The sequence below is a fragment of the Lissotriton helveticus genome, chromosome 12, assembly GCF_964261635.1.
Source record: "Lissotriton helveticus chromosome 12, aLisHel1.1, whole genome shotgun sequence".
NCBI lineage: Eukaryota > Metazoa > Chordata > Amphibia > Caudata > Salamandridae > Lissotriton > Lissotriton helveticus.
This window is the reverse complement of record NC_136073.1, coordinates 893,896,396-893,915,165: the sequence shown is the minus strand read 5'-3', so window position 1 is coordinate 893,915,165 and position 18,770 is coordinate 893,896,396. Positions and strand designations below refer to the sequence as shown.

General features: G+C 52.7%; 1 protein-coding gene and 1 non-coding gene across 2 annotated transcripts in view; one reads left to right on the top strand and one right to left on the bottom strand.

The window, feature by feature from the left end:
- TSC22D4 (TSC22 domain family member 4) overlaps positions 1 to 18,770 on the bottom strand; it is a 263,765-nt gene that overhangs the window by 30,083 nt on the left and 214,912 nt on the right. The gene's annotated exons all lie outside the window — the stretch shown is intronic.
- Positions 15,867 to 15,990, top strand: LOC144801129 (U4atac minor spliceosomal RNA). The gene has a single exon (XR_013605001.1). It is a non-coding gene; the product is annotated as a U4atac minor spliceosomal RNA (small nuclear RNA).

The window sequence follows — 18,770 nt, the reverse complement described above, 5'->3', positions numbered from 1 at the left end:
TGTTACTACCGCCTTCCAACTTCTGTTACATTCAAAATGAAGGTACTACCGCCTTCCAACTTCTGTTACTACCGCCTTCCAACTTCTGTTACATTCAAAATGAAGGTACTACTGCCTTCCAACTTCTGTTACATTCAAAATGAAGGTACTACTGCCTTCCAACTTCTGTTACTACCACCTTCCAACTTCTGTTACATTCAAAATGAAGGTACTACCGCCTTCCAACTTCTGTTACATTCAAAATGAAGGTACTACTGCCTTCCAACTTCTGATACATTCAAAATGAAGGTACTACCGCCTTCCAACTTCTGTTACTACCGCCTTCCAACTTCTGTTACATTCAAAATGAAGGTACTACCGCCTTCCAACTTCTGTTACTACCGCCTTCCAACTTCTGTTACATTCAAAATGAAGGTACTACCGCCTTCCAACTTCTGTTACATTCAAAATGAAGGTACTACTGCCTTCCAACTTCTGATACATTCAAAATGAAGGTACTACCGCCTTCCAACTTCTGTTACTACCGCCTTCCAACTTCTGTTACATTCAAAATGAAGGTACTACCGCCTTCCAACTTCTGTTACATCACTTTCAAAATGTGCATTCATTGCCTACTTCTTAACACATGCTCTGTTGTAAAACACAAATATGAATTAGAAATGTTATTGCAGTCCCACAATCCGGACCTAGTCTTCTTGAGGGAGACGTGGACGGGTGACACCTCAGTTCCAGATTGGAACATTGCCCATGATGCACTATAGAACCAAGACAGGCACGAGAATAAGGGGTGGGGGCATAGCAATCATGTATAAAGACTATTTGACGATTCAAGCTGAAGCAGTGGCGGTCCCTCCGGCAGAAGCATTGCGTTTCTGCGTTAGGCTCAACGATACTTTCCAGTTTCAGGGCCTACTGGTGTATCGGCCGCCGGGTCCCAGAGCTGCTTTTTCACAGGTTCTCCTGTCCTTTTTGGAGAAATGCATAGACTCTGGGGGGCATATTATCAAGCAGGGCGATAGGCAATTATCGCCGCTTTAGCGGCCGTTTTCGGCCAATAAACGGCGATAATTTCATCGCCCTATTAGTAAGCTGTCGCTAACTGATGTTAGCGACAGCTTTTAGGCAATAGCGAGCGGTTTGGGGCCCGCTTTGCATGTCAGCGATGTTTATCGCTAATGTCATGCAAAGTGGGCGTACCCAACCAGTTAGCGACTGAAAGCAGTTGCTAACGTCGCTATCGCCTATTAGCAAGGCAGGCGTAGCGATGGAAATATTTGCGCTAAGCGTGAATATCTCCAAATACTAACACCTGCCCAGACCAGTTCCTAGCCATGTTATCCAATGGGAGGTGGATAACATGGCTAAGAGCATTTCGTCGCTAATGCGTGAATATCGCTGTATTCTCAGCGATATTCACGCATTTCGCCGCTATCGCTGGATATTTTAGCACAATGGAGAAAAACGTTGCTAATAGCATTTTTTCTCCGCTAACATATCCAGCGATAGGCAGCGTTAAAAAATAATGTGCTAAGCCTATTTAGCGATAAATATCGCTATTCCTTGGTAATATGCCCCTGAATTTTTAACAATACTCAGGGATTTTAACTAACATCTGGAGCTCAGTACAAAATACTGAGATCATCTGGCGGCATACGGCCTCAGCCAGGTAGTGTCCGAGCCGACACATCGGGCGGGACACACTCTGGACGGGCTTTTCTCTAATAACCCTGATATTACATTGGCCAGAGTTGAGTCAGTCTCCTGGACTGACCATAAGGCAGTTTACTTTGAGGCCAAGGTGAGGGCACCTAAAAAGCGCCCCCCTTTTAACCCCTTGTGTGCTGTTGACGAGCTCAGCTCGTCATGAGGGACGGTTGAGCTGCCCTCATGATGAGCTGATCTCGTCACAGCCGTTGGAACGTTCGCACGCGGGGATAATTACCCCGCTGTGCTGAACGTTCGAACAACGGGTGTGGTGTGACGGGCTCAGCTCGTCACGAGGGCAGCTCCGCTGTGCCTCATGACGGGCTGAGGACGTCAACAGCACAGTGGCGCCGTGCGCGGCCCCCTTCCCCCCCGCACAGCGGGGGGAAAACACCCTGCAGCCATGGGGTTAAAGCATCTAGGGTTACGTTCTTAAGTTGGAATAAGATAAAGGGTAGGGATTTAGAAGTTGCTCTCAATCGCTCTCCTCCGACACTAGATAGTGACAACGAAGTGGCAACTTCCCAGTTTAATGAGTGGATTCAGCGGGCGGCCAATTATGTTGCCCCAGAAAAAACGGGAATGGCTAAAAGGCGCCCGCTGACAACACCTTGGTATGGCCCTGAACTTAAATGTTTAAAGGTGGAATGTAGAAGATTTGAGCGCCTCTGGGGAGTCGATTATAGCAAGGAGAGCAAACACGCATACAACGGGGCTCTGAAACAGTACAAGGAGGCTATTCTTGAAGCAAAACAGGCATATTTTACGGCAAAGATTCAAGAGGCAGGAAACTCAGCCAAAGAACTTTTTTAATTGGTTACATTTTTAGCTAAACCACAGCAGGCTAATATGTTTAGACCAGGCATTTTGTAATCAGCTTGCTACCTTCTTTCAGAATAAGGTGCAAGTGACATAGAATAATCTTGCCAATTCGTCGAACATCATGGCAAATAACAATCAATCATCCTCTGTGGTGGAGGTAAGTTAACATGTTTTAAACCACTTTTGGCAGACGAAGTAATTAACCTCCTTCAAGCGATAAAATCTGGGTCACCTAATGACCCTTGCCCCCCCCGCTATTACGCACTTGGCCGCCCAGAAGATCAGTGAGACACTTACCCCCCTGATCAATCAATATCTGGCATCTGGGATCTACCCTGCGGCCTGGAAGACAGCGTGTATTAGGCCAGTCCTGAAGAAGACAACGTTAGGCCCCATTGACTGTAAAAACTATCGCCCGATCGCTGGCCTACCCTTTGCAGCCAAGATCCTTGAAAAGTGGGTCAATAAGACACTGACCAGCTATCTAGACACCAGCAGGTTACTAGATCCTACGCAGCATGGTTTGCGACCATGACACTCCACTGAGTCTGCTCTGATTGCGGCCACAGAGGGGGTCCTGAGAGTGGTGGATGGGGGGCAGGGCTATTCTCGTTCTCCTGGATTTGTCGGTCGCATTCAACACCGTGAATCATACGGTGTTGGTGCGGCGGCTGCGGGAGGTAGGAATTGGGGAGTTGGCCCTGGCACTCCTCTCCTCTTTTTTAGAGGACAGGAAACAGAGTCTGAGCTGGGACGGTTTACAATCTGACAGTTTCGATCTGCCCTGTGGTGTCCCACAGGGATCGGCTCTGTCCCCGACGTTATTCAACATCTATGTGACGCCACTGGCAAGACTCGTCGGGAAACATGGTTTCACGTTTGTGTCCTACGCTGATGACTCACAGTTGGTGATATCTTTGTCGGGCGAGCCTGAGGTCTCAGCTGCTAGCTTCTATATCTGTCTGAAGGTCATCATGAACTGGACGAGCCTATGTTTCTTGAAGGTCAATACAGAAAAAACCGAAGTGATAGAGTGTGGCAATGGGAAGTCATTGCGGAACAATTCCTGGTGGCCGTCTGAGGCGGGCGAATGTCCCCGCCCCGTCGGGAAGGTCAGGAATCTTGGAGTCATCTTTGATGACAAGCTTAATCTGTCGGCGCAGGCCAATAGTCTAACGTCTGAATTGGATTGGATGCGGATTTATAGAGCGCGTGGTTACCCTGGGGCGTCCCAGCGCTGCAGAACCCAGACTACTGAAAACAGAAAGTGGAATCAAAGGCCCTGAGGGAACAGAAAAGTTTTTAGGAGCTTGCGAAAACGAAGAAGATTAGGTTCAGCTCGGAGCTTGAGTGGTAAAGAATTCCACAAGGTTGCTGCATTGATGGAAAACCGCCGTCCACCTGATCGCACCCTTTTCGCTCTGTGGAGTTTGGTTCGACATTCATGGTCTGAGCGAAGGGGCCTATTAGCTTTGTAGGGGAGCACTAAGTCCTTCAAAATAGGGGGGCCCTTGCCTTGTAATGATTTGTGAGCAATACAGAGGGATTCAAACGTTATCCTCTCGCGGACAGGCAACCAGTGCAGCATTCTAAGGGCTGGTTTTGCTGATGACCTTGCTCGAGTACCTTTTAGCAGCCTAGCTGCAGAATTCTGTATGTATTGTAGCTTATTGATAGTCGCTTCAGGAGCGCCCAGGTATAAGGCGTTGCTGAAGTCCAACCTTGAGAGGATCGGACCCTGAATCAAAAGTTTCTTTGAGGGAGGGGGAAGAAGGGGGAGAACCTTACGAGCTGAACGAAGCAAGCCAAAACAAACGTCTGCCAGTTTCTTTCTCTTAAAGACCCTTCGTAAGATCTTTCCTTTTATCCCTCCCAAACTACAGAAGACGGTAATGGCTGCCCTCTTTCTGTCCAAATTGGATTACTGTAACACGCTGTTCTTGGGTATCGATAAAACCCAGATTAAAAAAACTGCAATCGTTACAGAATGCCGCAGCACGACTACTCTTAAACCTTCCCAAGGACCATTGAACGTCACAGGGCATAAGGGCATTACACGGCTCCCTATACAGCAGCGGATAGAATTCAAGGCGCTCTGTTTGGTGCACAAGGCACGTTATGGAGGGGGCTCCGATGACAGCCAGGAGAGGTTCAGGCTTTACACACCTTCACGAAACCCCTGATCTGCCGGCCTTGGCCTGATCTGTACCCCCAAGTTTCGAAGAGCCAAATGGGGGGGGGGGGGGTCCTTGTCCAGTTGTGCAGCAAAACTATGGAACAAACTGTCAGTGGCTTTGAGACTACAACCCAATCTATTACTTTTCAGGAAAGCTCTGAAAACTCGGCTGTTTACACCCAAGTAAAGCCAGCTTAGTCTCAGCTCTTCACTTACACACGCCAGCGCCAAGACGCCCAGGCATTCGAGCGCCTACTAAGCTCCATGTCATCATCATCATAATGCAGGTAATACGGTCCCCAACCTCTGTTACATCGCGTTCAAAATTCAGGTAACACCGCCTTCCTATGTCTGTTACATCCGAAATGCAGGTATTACCGACATCCAACATTTGTTACATTACATTTAAAATGCAAGTACTACCGCCTTCCAAGGTCTGTTACAGCCAAAATGCAACTAATGTCCCCTTCAAAATGTTGTTGTAACATTGTTAAATGCAGGCAATAAAACCATAAAAACGTATCAACTCTTGGAAGAGCAGGTACCGCAGCCTTCAAAATGTAACAACTTTCCAAAGGCAGATCACACCCGCCTCAGAGTGTTTTATTACACCCTCAGAGTGCCGGTAATGCTGCACCACTGCCACGGCTTCAACATGCGACCACTCTCTCAAAGTGGAGGTCAACGCCGAATTCAAAATGAGTTATAACTTATTTAAAAGCAGCCCCCCCCCCCCGCCTTCAAAATGCAGCAGCGACATCTTCAAACAAAGGAGCTAAAACCACCTTGAAAAGGACGCTCATCTCTGAAGAACCGGCAGTGCCAGGTTTAAAAGGCGATAATGCGTCAGAATACAAGTGGTCGGCCTTAACATATGCCACCAGTATGACCCAGTGTGCCCACAGCGGTACTCCGGGGCCCCTTTCCACACTCCATGCCTCCACCCCAGGGGCCAGTGTGCCCACAGCTGTACTCCAAGGCCCCTTCTTTACTCCATGCCACCACCCCCAGTGCCAGGGTGCCCACCTCAGGACCCCTGTTCTTACTCTCCCTCGTGCCACTATCCACCTTGCCCACCTCTTCTCACTCTCTCCCTCGTGCCACCATCCCCAGTCCCCAGTGTGCCCACCTCGGGACCCCTGTTCTCACTCTCTCCCTCGTGCCACCCCCCTTGTGCCCAGTGTGCCCACCTCAGGACCCCTGTTCTTACCCTCTCCCTCATTCCACCACCCCCAGTGCCAGGGGTGTCCACCTCAGGGCCCCTGTTCTCACTGTCCCTCATTTGACCACCCCCAGTGCCCGGGGTGCCACCTCAGGACCCCTGTTCTCACTCTCTCCCTCGTGCCACCCCCCCCCCCCAGTGCCAGCGTGCCACTTCAGGACCCCTGTTCTCACTCTCTCACTCATGCCTCCACCCCCAGTGCCAGGGTGCCCACCTCAGGACCGCTCTTCTCACTCTCTACCTCACGTCACCCTCCCAGTGCCAGGGTGCCCACCTCAGGACCCTGTTCTCACTCTCTCCATGGTGCCACCACCCCCAGTGCAAGGGTGCCCACCTCAGGGCCCCTGTTCTCACTCTCTCCCCGGTGCCCGGGGTGCCCACCCCTCTCACCTGTGGAATACCAGGAGCATGGAGCGCAGGTTCTTGTCCGTGGTGCTCCTGAAGGCGGTCTTCTTGGCGCGTCTCCGGGGGCTCTCGCTGCCAGGACGCCCCGCTGTGCCCCCCGGTGCCCGGGCCGGGGAGCTGCCCCTGGACCCGCACCGGCGGGCAGCCAGCGGCGAGTGGCAGCCGCAGGGGGGAGGGTCCTTCCGGGTCTCGAAGGTGCTCACCATGCTCTTCACAGACACGCCGTGCCCAGACATAGCGCCCACACCCAAGCGCCTAGACTGTGCCCCCTGCAGGCAACAAATGTAAACCTGGCACCTGGAGGGTACTCTAAGATGCCACCTGGAGCGGGTGAAGTAGCGCAGTGGGTAATGCACCCCCAGGGCACAAGTCTGCCAGCCCAGGAAGATAGCTCACTCGGGTAATGCACCAGCTGCAGAGATCTCTGCTTCACCCACAGGACTCAATCTCCACTCCCAGAAATATAACTCAGGAGGTTGATAATATGCTCCAGAGGTGTCTGTGTAACCTGCCAATCACAGCTTCCACTCGCAGTCAGATAACTCAGGGGGTTGATGGCTGCTCCAGAGGCGTCTGTGTATCCTGCCAATCACAGCTTGCAGTCCCAGTGAGGCAGCTCACATGGTCGATGCACCTGCTGCAGAGATCCGTGTTTGCCCTGCCGGGCAGTTTCCAATCCTAGTGCGACAGCTCCTAAGGTTAGCACGTGCATACGAAATACGCGTGAAATACGCGTGCTACGCTGCAAATCCTCAGAAGGCTCTGGGGGTGATGCGGATATCTTACGCAGTATCCAGTCCCAGGTAGATAGTTCTGGGGTCGATGCGCCTGCTGCTCAGACCTGCGTGTGCCCTGCAGCTCAGTGGCCCTGGGGCCCCCAGGGGCGCCGTGTGCCCTGTCACAGAGGAGGCTCTGCCGTAGAGAGTCGGATACAAGAAGGTCCTGTTAATGTTATTGTTAGTGCGGATGGCGACGGCTCAGCCCCGCTCCGAGGGACCCTCCGGGCACTGGACAGCAGGACAAGGGCCCTCTGTCCCCAGCCTGGCCGCCCTCACCCACCACTGGCAGCGGCACAGAGGGGAGGCTGGCACCCGGGCAGGGGGAGGGTGGGAGAGTGGGTGCCGGAATGGCTGCCAGGGCCCTCTGTGCCAAGGAGCCCGCCTAAGAAGTGTTGACTCTGTTCACTATTAGTGTGAAGGCGCTGCAGCAACTGCTGGCTCTGTTCACTACTAGTGTAGCACCACTGTGGAGAGCGCGGGCTCTGTTCACTATTAGTGTGAAGGCGCTGCAGCAACTGCTGGCTCTGTTCACTACTAGTGTAGCACCACTGCGGAGAGCGCTGGCTCTGTTCACTCCTAGTGTAGCACCACTGCAGAGAGCGCTGGCTCAGATCACTACTAGTGTAGCACCACTGCAGAGAGCGCTGGCTCTGTTCACTCCTAGTGTAGCACCACTGCAGAGAGTGCTGGCTCTGTTCACTACTAGTGTAGCACCACTGCAGAGAGCGCTGGCTCTGTTCACTACTAGTGTAGCACCACTGCAGAGAGCGCTGGCTCTGTTCACTACTAGTGTAGCAGCAGAGCAGAGAGCGCTGGCTCTGTTCACTACTAGTGTAGCACCACTGCAGAGAGCGCTTGCTCTGTTCACTACTAGTGTAGCACCACTGCGGAGAGCGCTGGCTCTGTTCACTATTAGTGTGAAGGCGCTGCAGCAACTGCTGGCTCTGTTCACTACTAGTGTAGCACTACTGCAGAGAGCGCTGGCTCTGTTCACTACTAGTGTAGCACCACTGCGGAGAGCGCTGGCTCTGTTCACTATTAGTGTGAAGGCGCTGCAGCAACTGCTGGCTCTGTTCACTACTAGTGTAGCGGCACTGCAGAGAGTGCTGGCACTGTTCACTTCTAGTGTAGCACCACTGCAGAGAGCGCTGGCTCTGTTCACTACTAGTGTAGCACCACTGCAGTGAGCACTGCTCTGTTCACTACTAGTGTAGCACCACTGCGGAGAGCGCTGGCTCTGTTCACTATTAGTGTGAAGGCGCTGCAGCAACTGCTGGCTCTGTTCACTACTAGTGTAGCACCACTGTGGAGAGCGCGGGCTCTGTTCACTACTAGTGTAGCACCATTGCAGAGAGCGCTGGCTCAGATCACTACTAGTGTAGCACCACTGCGGAGAGCGCTGGCTCTGTTCACTACTAGTGTAGCACCACTGCAGAGAGCGCTGACTCTGTTCACAACTAGCGTAGCACCACTGCAGAGAGCGCTGGCTCTGTCCACTACTAGTGTAGCACCACTGCGGAGAGCGCTGGCTCTGTTCACTACTAGTGTAGCACCACTGCAGTGAGCACTGGCTCTGTTCACTACTAGTGTAGCACCACTGCGGAGAGCGCTGGCTCTGTTCACTCCTAGTGTAGCACCACTGCAGAGAGCGCTGGCTCTGTTCACTCCTAGTGTAGCACCACTGCAGAGAGCGCTGGCTCTGTTCACTACTAGTGTAGCACCACTGCAGAGAGCGCTGGCTCTGTTCACTACTAGTGTAGCACCACTGCAGAGAGCGCTGGCTCTGTTCACTACTAGTGTAGCAGCAGAGCAGAGAGCGCTGGCTCTGTTCACTACTAGTGTAGCACCACTGCAGAGAGCGCTGGCTCTGTTCACTACTAGTGTAGCACCACTGCGGAGAGCGCTGGCTCTGTTCACTATTAGTGTGATGGCGCTGCAGCAACTGCTGGCTCTGTTCACTACTAGTGTAGCACCACTGCAGTGAGCACTGGCTCTGTTCACTACTAGTGTAGCACCACTGCGGAGAGCGCTGGCTCTGTTCACTATTAGTGTGAAGGCGCTGCAGCAACTGCTGGCTCTGTTCACTACTAGTGTAGCACCACTGCAGTGAGCACTGGCTCTGTTCACTACTAGTGTAGCACCACTGCGGAGAGCGCTGGCTCTGTTCACTATTAGTGTGAAGGCGCTGCAGCAACTGCTGGCTCTGTTCACTACTAGTGTAGCACCACTGAGGAGAGCGCGGGCTCTGTTCACTACTGGTGTAGCACCACTGCGGAGAGCGCTGGCTCTGTTCACTATTAGTGTGAAGGCGCTGCAGCAACTGCTGGCTCTGTTCACTACTAGTGTAGCACCACTGCAGTGAGCACTGCTCTGTTCACTACTAGTGTAGCACCACTGCGGAGAGCGCTGGCTCTGTTCACTATTAGTGTGAAGGTGCTGCAGCAACTGCTGGCTCTGTTCACTACTAGTGTAGCACCACTGTGGAGAGCGCGGGCTCTGTTCACTACTAGTGTAGCACCACTGCAGAGAGCGCTGGCTCAGATCACTACTAGTGTAGCACCACTGCGGAGAGCGCTGGCTCTGTTCACTACTAGTGTAGCACCACTGCAGAGAGCGCTGACTCTGTTCACAACTAGCGTAGCACCACTGCAGAGAGCGCTGGCTCTGTTCACTACTAGTGTAGCACCACTGCAGAGAGCGCTGGCTCTGTTCACTACTAGTGTAGCAGCAGAGCAGAGAGCGCTGGCTCTGTTCACTACTAGTGTAGCACCACTGCAGAGAGCGCTGGCTCTGTTCACTACTAGTGTAGCACCACTGCAGAGAGCGCTGGCTCTGTTCACTACTAGTGTAGCACCACTGCAGAGAGCGCTGGCTCTGTTCACTACTAGTGTAGCAGCAGAGCAGAGAGCGCTGGCTCTGTTCACTACTAGTGTAGCACCACTGCAGAGAGCGCTGGCTCTGTTCACTACTAGTGTAGCACCACTGCGGAGAGCGCTGGCTCTGTTCACTATTAGTGTGAAGGCGCTGCAGCAACTGCTGGCTCTGTTCACTACTAGTGTAGCACCACTGCAGTGAGCACTGGCTCTGTTCACTACTAGTGTAGCACCACTGCGGAGAGCGCTGGCTCTGTTCACTATTAGTGTGAAGGCGCTGCAGCAACTGCTGGCTCTGTTCACTACTAGTGTAGCACCACTGTGGAGAGCGCGGGCTCTGTTCACTACTAGTGTAGCACCACTGCGGAGAGCGCTGGCTCTGTTCACTACTAGTGTAGCACCACTGCAGAGAGCGCTGACTCTGTTCACAACTAGCGTAGCACCACTGCAGAGAGCGCTGGCTCTGTTCACTACTAGTGTAGCACCACTGCAGAGAGCGCTGGCTCTGTTCACTACTAGTGTAGCACCACTGCGGAGAGCGCTGGCTCTGTTCACTACTAGTGTAGCACCACTGCGGAGAGCGGTGACAGTGGTCACTACTAGTGTAGCACCACTGCAGAGAGCGCTGACAGTGGTCACTACTAGTGTAGCACCACTGCAGAGAGCACTGACGTGTTCACTACTAGTGTAGCACCACTGCAGAGAGCGCTGACTCTGTTCACTACTAGTGTAGCACCACTGCAGAGAGCGCTGACTCTGTTCACTACTAGTGTAGCACCACTGCAGAGAGTGCTGACTCTGTTCACTACTAGTGTAGCACCACTGCAGAGAGCGCTGACTCTGTTCACTACTAGTGTAGCACCACTGCGTAGAGTGCTGGCTCTGTTCACTACTAGTGTAGCACCACTGCAGAGAGCGCTGGCTCTGTTCACTACTAGTGTCACACCACTGCAGAGAGCACTGACGTGTTCACTACTAGTGTAGCACCACTGCAGAGAGCGCTGACTCTGTTCACTACTAGTGTAGCACCACTGCGGAGAGCGCTGGCTCTGTTCACTACTAGTGTAGCACCACTGCGGAGAGCGGTGACAGTGGTCACTACTAGTGTAGCACCACTGCAGAGAGCGCTGACAGTGGTCACTACTAGTGTAGCACCACTGCAGAGAGCGCTGACTCTGTTCACAACTAGTGTAGCACCACTGCAGAGAGCGCTGACAGTGGTCACTACTAGTGTAGCACCACTGCAGAGAGCGCTGACTCTGTTCACTACTAGTGTAGCACCACTGCAGAGAGCGCTGACTCTGTTCACTACTAGTGTAGCACCACTGCAGAGAGCGCTGACTCTGTTCACTACTAGTGTAGCACCACTGCGTAGAGTGCTGGCTCTGTTCACTACTAGTGTAGCACCACTGCAGAGAGCGCTGGCTCTGTTCACTACTAGTGTCGCACCACTGCAGAGAGCACTGACGTGTTCACTACTAGTGTAGCACCACTGCAGAGAGCACTGACGTGTTCACTACTAGTGTAGCACCACTGCAGAGCGCGCTGGCTCTGTTCACTACTAGTGTCGCACCACTGCAGAGAGTGATGGCTCTGTTCACTACTAGTGTAGCACCACTGCAGAGAGCGCTGGCTCTGTTCACTACTAGTGTAGCACCACTGCAGAGAGCGCTGGCTCTGTTCACTACTAGTGTAGGACCACTGCAGAGAGTGCTGGCTCTGTTCACTACTAGTGTAGCACCACTGCAGAGAGCGCTGACTCTGTTCACTACTAGTGTAGCACCACTGCAGAGAGCGCTGACTCTGTTCACTACTAGTGTAGCACCACTGCAGAGAGCGCTGACTCTGTTCACTACTAGTGTAGCACCACTGCGTAGAGTGCTGGCTCTGTTCACTACTAGTGTAGCACCACTGCAGAGAGCGCTGGCTCTGTTCACTACTAGTGTCGCACCACTGCAGAGAGCACTGACGTGTTCACTACTAGTGTAGCACCACTGCAGAGAGCACTGACGTGTTCACTACTAGTGTAGCACCACTGCAGAGCGCGCTGGCTCTGTTCACTACTAGTGTCGCACCACTGCAGAGAGTGATGGCTCTGTTCACTACTAGTGTAGCACCACTGCAGAGAGCGCTGTCTCTGTTCACTACTAGTGTAGCACCACTGCAGAGAGCGCTGACTCTGTTCACTACTAGTGTAGCACCACTGCAGAGCGCGCTGGCTCTGTTCACTACTAGTGTCGCACCACTGCAGAGAGTGATGGCTCTGTTCACTACTAGTGTAGCACCACTGCGTAGAGTGCTGGCTCTGTTCACTACTAGTGTAGCACCACTGCAGAGAGCGCTGGCTCTGTTCACTACTAGTGTCGCACCACTGCAGAGAGCACTGACGTGTTCACTACTAGTGTAGCACCACTGCAGAGAGCACTGACGTGTTCACTACTAGTGTAGCACCACTGCAGAGCGCGCTGGCTCTGTTCACTACTAGTGTCGCACCACTGCAGAGAGTGATGGCTCTGTTCACTACTAGTGTAGCACCACTGCAGAGAGCGCTGGCTCTGTTCACTACTAGTGTAGCACCACTGCAGAGAGCGCTGGCTCTGTTCACTCCTAGTGTAGCACCACTGCAGAGCGCACTGGCTCTGTTCACTCCTAGTGTAGCACCACTGCAGAGAGCGCTGGCTCTGTTCACTACTAGTGTAGCACCACTGCAGAGAGCGCTGGCTCTGTTCACTACTAGTGTAGCACCACTGCAGAGAGCGCTGGCTCTGTTCACTACTAGTGTAGCACCACTGCAGAGAGCGCTGACTCTGCTCACTACTAGTGTAGCACCACTGCGGAGAGCGCTGGCTCTGTTCACTACTAGTGTAGCACCACTGCGGAGAGCGCTGGCTCTGTTCACTATTAGTGTGAAGGCGCTGCAGCAACTGCTGGCTCTGTTCACTACTAGTGTAGCACTACTGCAGAGAGCGCTGGCTCTGTTCACTACTAGTGTCGCACCACTGCAGAGAGCACTGACGTGTTCACTACTAGTGTAGCACCACTGCAGAGAGCACTGACGTGTTCACTACTAGTGTAGCACCACTGCAGAGCGCGCTGGCTCTGTTCACTACTAGTGTCGCACCACTGCAGAGAGTGATGGCTCTGTTCACTACTAGTGTAGCACCACTGCAGAGAGCGCTGGCTCTGTTTACTACTAGTGTAGCACCACTGCAGAGAGCGCTGGCTCTGTTCACTCCTAGTGTAGCACCACTGCAGAGCGCGCTGGCTCTGTTCACTCCTAGTGTAGCACCACTGCAGAGAGCGCTGGCTCTGTTCACTACTAGTGTAGCACCACTGCAGAGAGCGCTGACTCTGTTCACTATTAGTGTAGCACTACTGCAGAGAGCGCTGACTCTGTTCACTATTAGTGTAGCACTACTGCAGAGAGCACTGGCTCTGTTCACTACTAGTGCAGCACCACTGCAGTGAGCACTGCTCTGTTCACTACTAGTGTAGCACCACTGCAGAGAGCGCTGACTCTGTTCACTACTAGTGTAGCACCACTGCGGAGAGCGCTGGCTCTGTTCACTATTAGTGTGAAGGTGCTGCAGCAACTGCTGGCTCTGTTCACTACTAGTGTAGCACCACTGCAGTGAGCGCTGGCTCTGTTCACTCCTAGTGTAGCACCACTGCAGTGAGCGCTGGCTCTGTTCACTCCTAGTGTAGCACCACTGCAGAGAGCACTGGCTCTGTTCACTACTAGTGTAGCACCACTGCAGAGAGCGCTGCCTCTGTTCACTACTAGTGCAGCACCACTGCTGTGAGTGCTGATACTGTCCTGTTACAATGACAGCGGCTCTGAGGATAAAGGTTTATACTGTCCATTCCTAGCATAGCAGGCTTTCTGTGAAGTGCTGGTACCGTCCTGAGACAAGTACAACCCCCTCCCCCCCCCCCCCCCTCCCCAGAGGATAAAGGTTTATACTGTCCATTATTGACACAGCACCCCTGCTGTAAAGTGATGAAAAGTGCCGACACTTGAAGGAATTAGTTCACTTTTACGACGAATCCTTCAGTAAAGTAAAACGAGTCTTTGTAAAAAGAAGAACCCATAATGCAGATGTAATGACCCTGCACGAGAAGGCGGATGTTTTATCGTGTATATGACGAGGAATATTTAATCCTGTTAAAACGAGCTTTTAGAAAGATGAGTGCTGCACGCACTTACCCCGAGACTACATAAAAGGCTGATTATTCTTGAAGATAATACGAGTCTGGCGGGGTGAATTCTTAATGCGGATACAACCAGCCTGTTTTGGACATGAATCCTTGTGTACGGCGAGTCCGCATCTGGAAGAAGGTGAGTCCTGCAGCGGGGACATTGAGACGGAGTAAAAACATTCCTAATGCAGATAAAAGGCGTCGGCGAAACCAAGGTGGATTTTAAGGCAGATGCAGTGACTCCGCATAAGATCCATTCTTAAAACTTGGCGTAGGAAGATGAATCCTTAATATACCTAAAATAAGTTTATGTAGCGCGGTGAGTCTTCAAGGGGCATTAATAAGTCTGCGCCAGAAAAGGGTCCTTAATGAACATACAGGGCTGCGCCAGGGGGCGGATGATTGACGTGGCTGCGGGGGGTCTCCGCAAGAAGAGGAGCCTTGAATGTGGCCAAAATAAGATGAATCCTTTTTAGATTCAATCATAGAGACAGGCCCCTGAACCCTGGAGGCAGCAGGGTCACCGTCCTCCCCCCTCCCCCCCCCCCAGGGCACGTGGCCCGGGGTCTGCCCGTGCTCGGCTGGGCTCCCAGCGCCCACCTCTACAGACCCCCGGCGCTGGCGCCTCGAGTGGGCACGGGCCAGAGAGGCGCTATGCCAGGCGCGCGCGTCAATGGCCCATTGAGACCCCCCCACGCACGCGGGGCCGTGGGACGAGAGCACGAGGAGGAGAGGGGGGGCATCCATGGGGTGACCCCCCTCCCCCCGGGGGCATCTGTAGAGAAACATGGCACCACAATAATGCACTAACTCGGAATAGCTGCGCCCACCCGTCCCTGCGGCGGAGACCAGCGAGCGTGGGTGCCCGGACACAGGGGGCATTCACCCCCCGGGGGCAGCGTGTACCATAGGGAGCGAGCCCCGCCCCCTCCGGACAGACAGATGCTGTTTACACACACCCCATAGGGCGGGGGCAGGGCACCGGGGCATTATCAACAGACCGAAGGCAGCCTCTGGAAGGGCAGGCAGGGCTGGGGCAGAGTCACCCACGTGCCATGTAAGAGAGCTCAGAGGGTCGGTGCGGTTACTGCAGAGAATGTGGGGAACCAGGACCCCTGATGGGTCATTTCACTCATAGGCTTGCCATAAACATCCCTGTATCGCAAATGACGTCTCAGTCTTTCATCCTAGAGAGGTCGATAAAAGGAGCGTGGCGCCCATTAGTCACTATAACTCTCTTTCAGTGTCTACTGTTCACAAAAACTAGACTTTCTCCACATAATACGGTCACCGCCTGCCACTGACTCCTCCCCAGACCCATGGACCTTTCAGTGTCAACCACCTAGCGTGTCACTGACTCTTCCCCATCTCTGCTGGGCTGCCTGCTCCACCAAGACACTGCAACATTTCAACCACAGGAGTCAACATTTCACTTTCATCCCAATATGCAAATGACATGCAGATAATTAAAACCAACGTGACGCATTGCATGCTGGGTATGTGCACCCTTTTTTAACACAACCCAAGACACTGTGTGTGTTTTTAAAAACAGAAAGAAAGGGAGGTCGGTGGGAGGGAGGGTGCTAGAGGGGAGGCTGCGGTGACGTGCGTCGTCAGACTGAGGTCGCCATGACTGAGGAGGGACATGAGTCACACTGGGCAGGAGCCCTGTCCCAATATCCCCATCCGTCCTTGTCTTGGGGTTGGGTGACTGTCCAGTGAACGGCTGGTGAGGGCAGTCCTGCTGACACCAGACAACACTATCGCATCACCAGGGCTGAGCCCTGCCATGGTGCAATTTTTGGAAACCCCCAATTTTCACACAAGTTAATACCGAAGAAACGTTGGTTACTTAACTCTAGTGGATTTTAGCAGTTTAGTAGAGTCGAAAGGGGGCGTGTCGAGGGGAATCAGCTCTTGAGCAAACTATAAACACTTCACCTGGAGGACTCCCCTCTCATCACCTGGTCAGCCTTCTCAGAACTACCAGGTCCAACACCCACCACCTACCACAGTCCCTGCAAGCCTAACCTCTTCCCCCTCAACCTTTAATACTACTGGAGACCCACCAGCTGACACCTCTCGGTACCTACACCATTTACTACTCACAACATTCCTAGTCAGTCCATTCATTGCTCAACAGCAATCTCAAATCAGTCCCCGCTCAGCCATTCCTTAGTCACACCAGTCCCTGGTGCATTTCCTCGCACCCCATTTGCTGAATCCGAAATTTCCTATCGGCCTCTTCACTTTGCCAGAGTTGCAGCTGCAGCCCACGGCAGCAAGAGGAGAACTGAACTCTGGTCTTTGCGCGCCACCCAGCGGCCAGACACGGAATGGCGCCTTTGGCTTCCCAGCGCCACTGTACTGATAACACGTGTGCTCTGCTTTCTTGCAGATGCATTCTTGCATTTTATACAAAGATCATGCTTTCTGTGCCCCTGCCGGCCACCGAGAACCCACAGCAGCATGCACTCCCAGCAGCAGATTTACAAGCCCCTTGCGCCACTTTTGCGTCACTTTTAACATGGCCAAAGTGACGCAAAAGTGGCGCAAGGGGCTTGTAAATCTGCCCCTCAGTGCTTTAAGTGGAAAGAAAAAGTTAGGGGCGGGGCAACAAAAAGGGGCGTGGTCTAAGAATCCTTTACAAGCGGCGTGGCTTAAAACAAACGAAAATCGTGAGCTTCACCCAGAATGCAACACACCTGCCAGCTTGCACAAAAACCTCCCATACCATGTGAGGAGGGGCCCAGGAGGGGGCGGGGCCTCGTTCCGAGAAGTACTCACAGGTACTTTTGCCTCCACCCTGCCCCCAACCCCCTCTTCCAAAAACAACAAAAAAAGCCCCCTTTGGCTGGTGTACATGTCCTGGGGTGTTTTCACACCATTTAATGGACGTGGGCAGTTAAAAGCCTTCAAAATCGAAGCTCGTTTTCCCTACCGCCATGTGATATCGGCTCCTCACTTGGGAGCATATTATCAAGAAACGGCGTTAAAATTATCGCCGCTTTAGCGGCAGGAAACTGGTGGCCATGGGCTTCTATTGAAATTCTCAAGAGCATATTATCAAGCCCATTATCGCCGCTTTAGCGGCAGTTTCCTGCCACTAAAGCGGCGATCATTTTAACGCCGTTCTTGATAATATGCCCCTTGGAGACCCTGTGATGGGAGCGGATATTGTGTGTCACACGGTGGCACCGTGTGAGTTGACAGGTCTGGTGCTACCTGACCAGTACTTGGGCGCTAGCCATCTCACACACATACATCTAAAACAAGTCAGACCTATTGGCAAATGCGTGTACCCAGCGTGATAGCTGTATCAGATACACAAATAATGCTTTTGTGGTGAATAATTCCAGGTCCAACCCTGGTGGTCGCTCATTCTCTTAGACACTTACGCTTTTTTTCTCCACGCATCTTTCTGAAACCCCCCATCTTCTTTTCTCACACTTTCTCACAGTTATATTGGATCATATGTGTTTGTGCGCTCGTCAGAGAGGCCACTGACTGGATGTGCATGTAGTCTGCACCTCTTTATGACCCACTGACAGGCACGGTGAGAAAATGACAGTGCCTTGAGCCTTAAATTCACAGTTTTCAATCGTGCCCTCCATAAACACCCACTCACAGCCTGAACTCACCCAGAGGCCTGGGAGTGACTCAGTGAAATGTATGCACTGTCCATGAGTCACACGGTGCATGAACAAAGACTGCAGAAACACAACACCTCGAAACAAAGCAAATACTCTCAGGGAATGCAAAATGAAGCAAAACGTGTCAAATGTAAACATGAGTTGATTCATTAAGGGTTTTTACAGTCGTTGTTGAGAAATCGACCAGTCTTTTTGCCAATAAAAATAATGACATGAAGATAGAACCCAATAAGGATTCGGCTCACTAAAAGCCTTGGCAGCACGGAACGTGAAACAGCACTGAACCCACAGCAGCACTGAACCCACAGCAGCACTGAACCCACAGCAGCACTGAACCCCCAGCAGCACTAAATGCACAGCAGCACTGAACCCACAGCAGCACTGAACCCACAGCGGCATTGAACCCACAGCGGCACTGAACCCACAGCAGCACTGAACTCACAGCAGCACTGAACCCACAGCAGCACTGAACCCACAGCGGCACTGAACCCACAGCAGCATTGAACCCACAGCGGCACTGAACTCACAGCGGCACTGAACCCACAGCGGCACTGAACCCACAGCGGCACTGAACCCACAGCGGCACTGAACCCACAGCAGCACTGAACCCACAGCAGCACTGAACCATCAGCAGCACTGAACCATCAGCAGCACTGAACCATCAGCAGCACTGAACCATCAGCAGCACTGAACTCACAGCAGCACTGAACCCACAGCATCACTGAACCCACAGCAGCACTGAACCCACAGCAGCAATGAACTCACAGCAGCACTGAACCCACAGCAGCACTGAACCCACAGCATCACTGAACCCAAAGCAGCACTGAACTATCAGCAGCACTGAACTCACAGCAGCACTGAACTCACAGCAGCACTGAACTCACAGCGGCACTGAACCCCCAGCGGCACTGAACCCACAGCGACACTGAACCCACA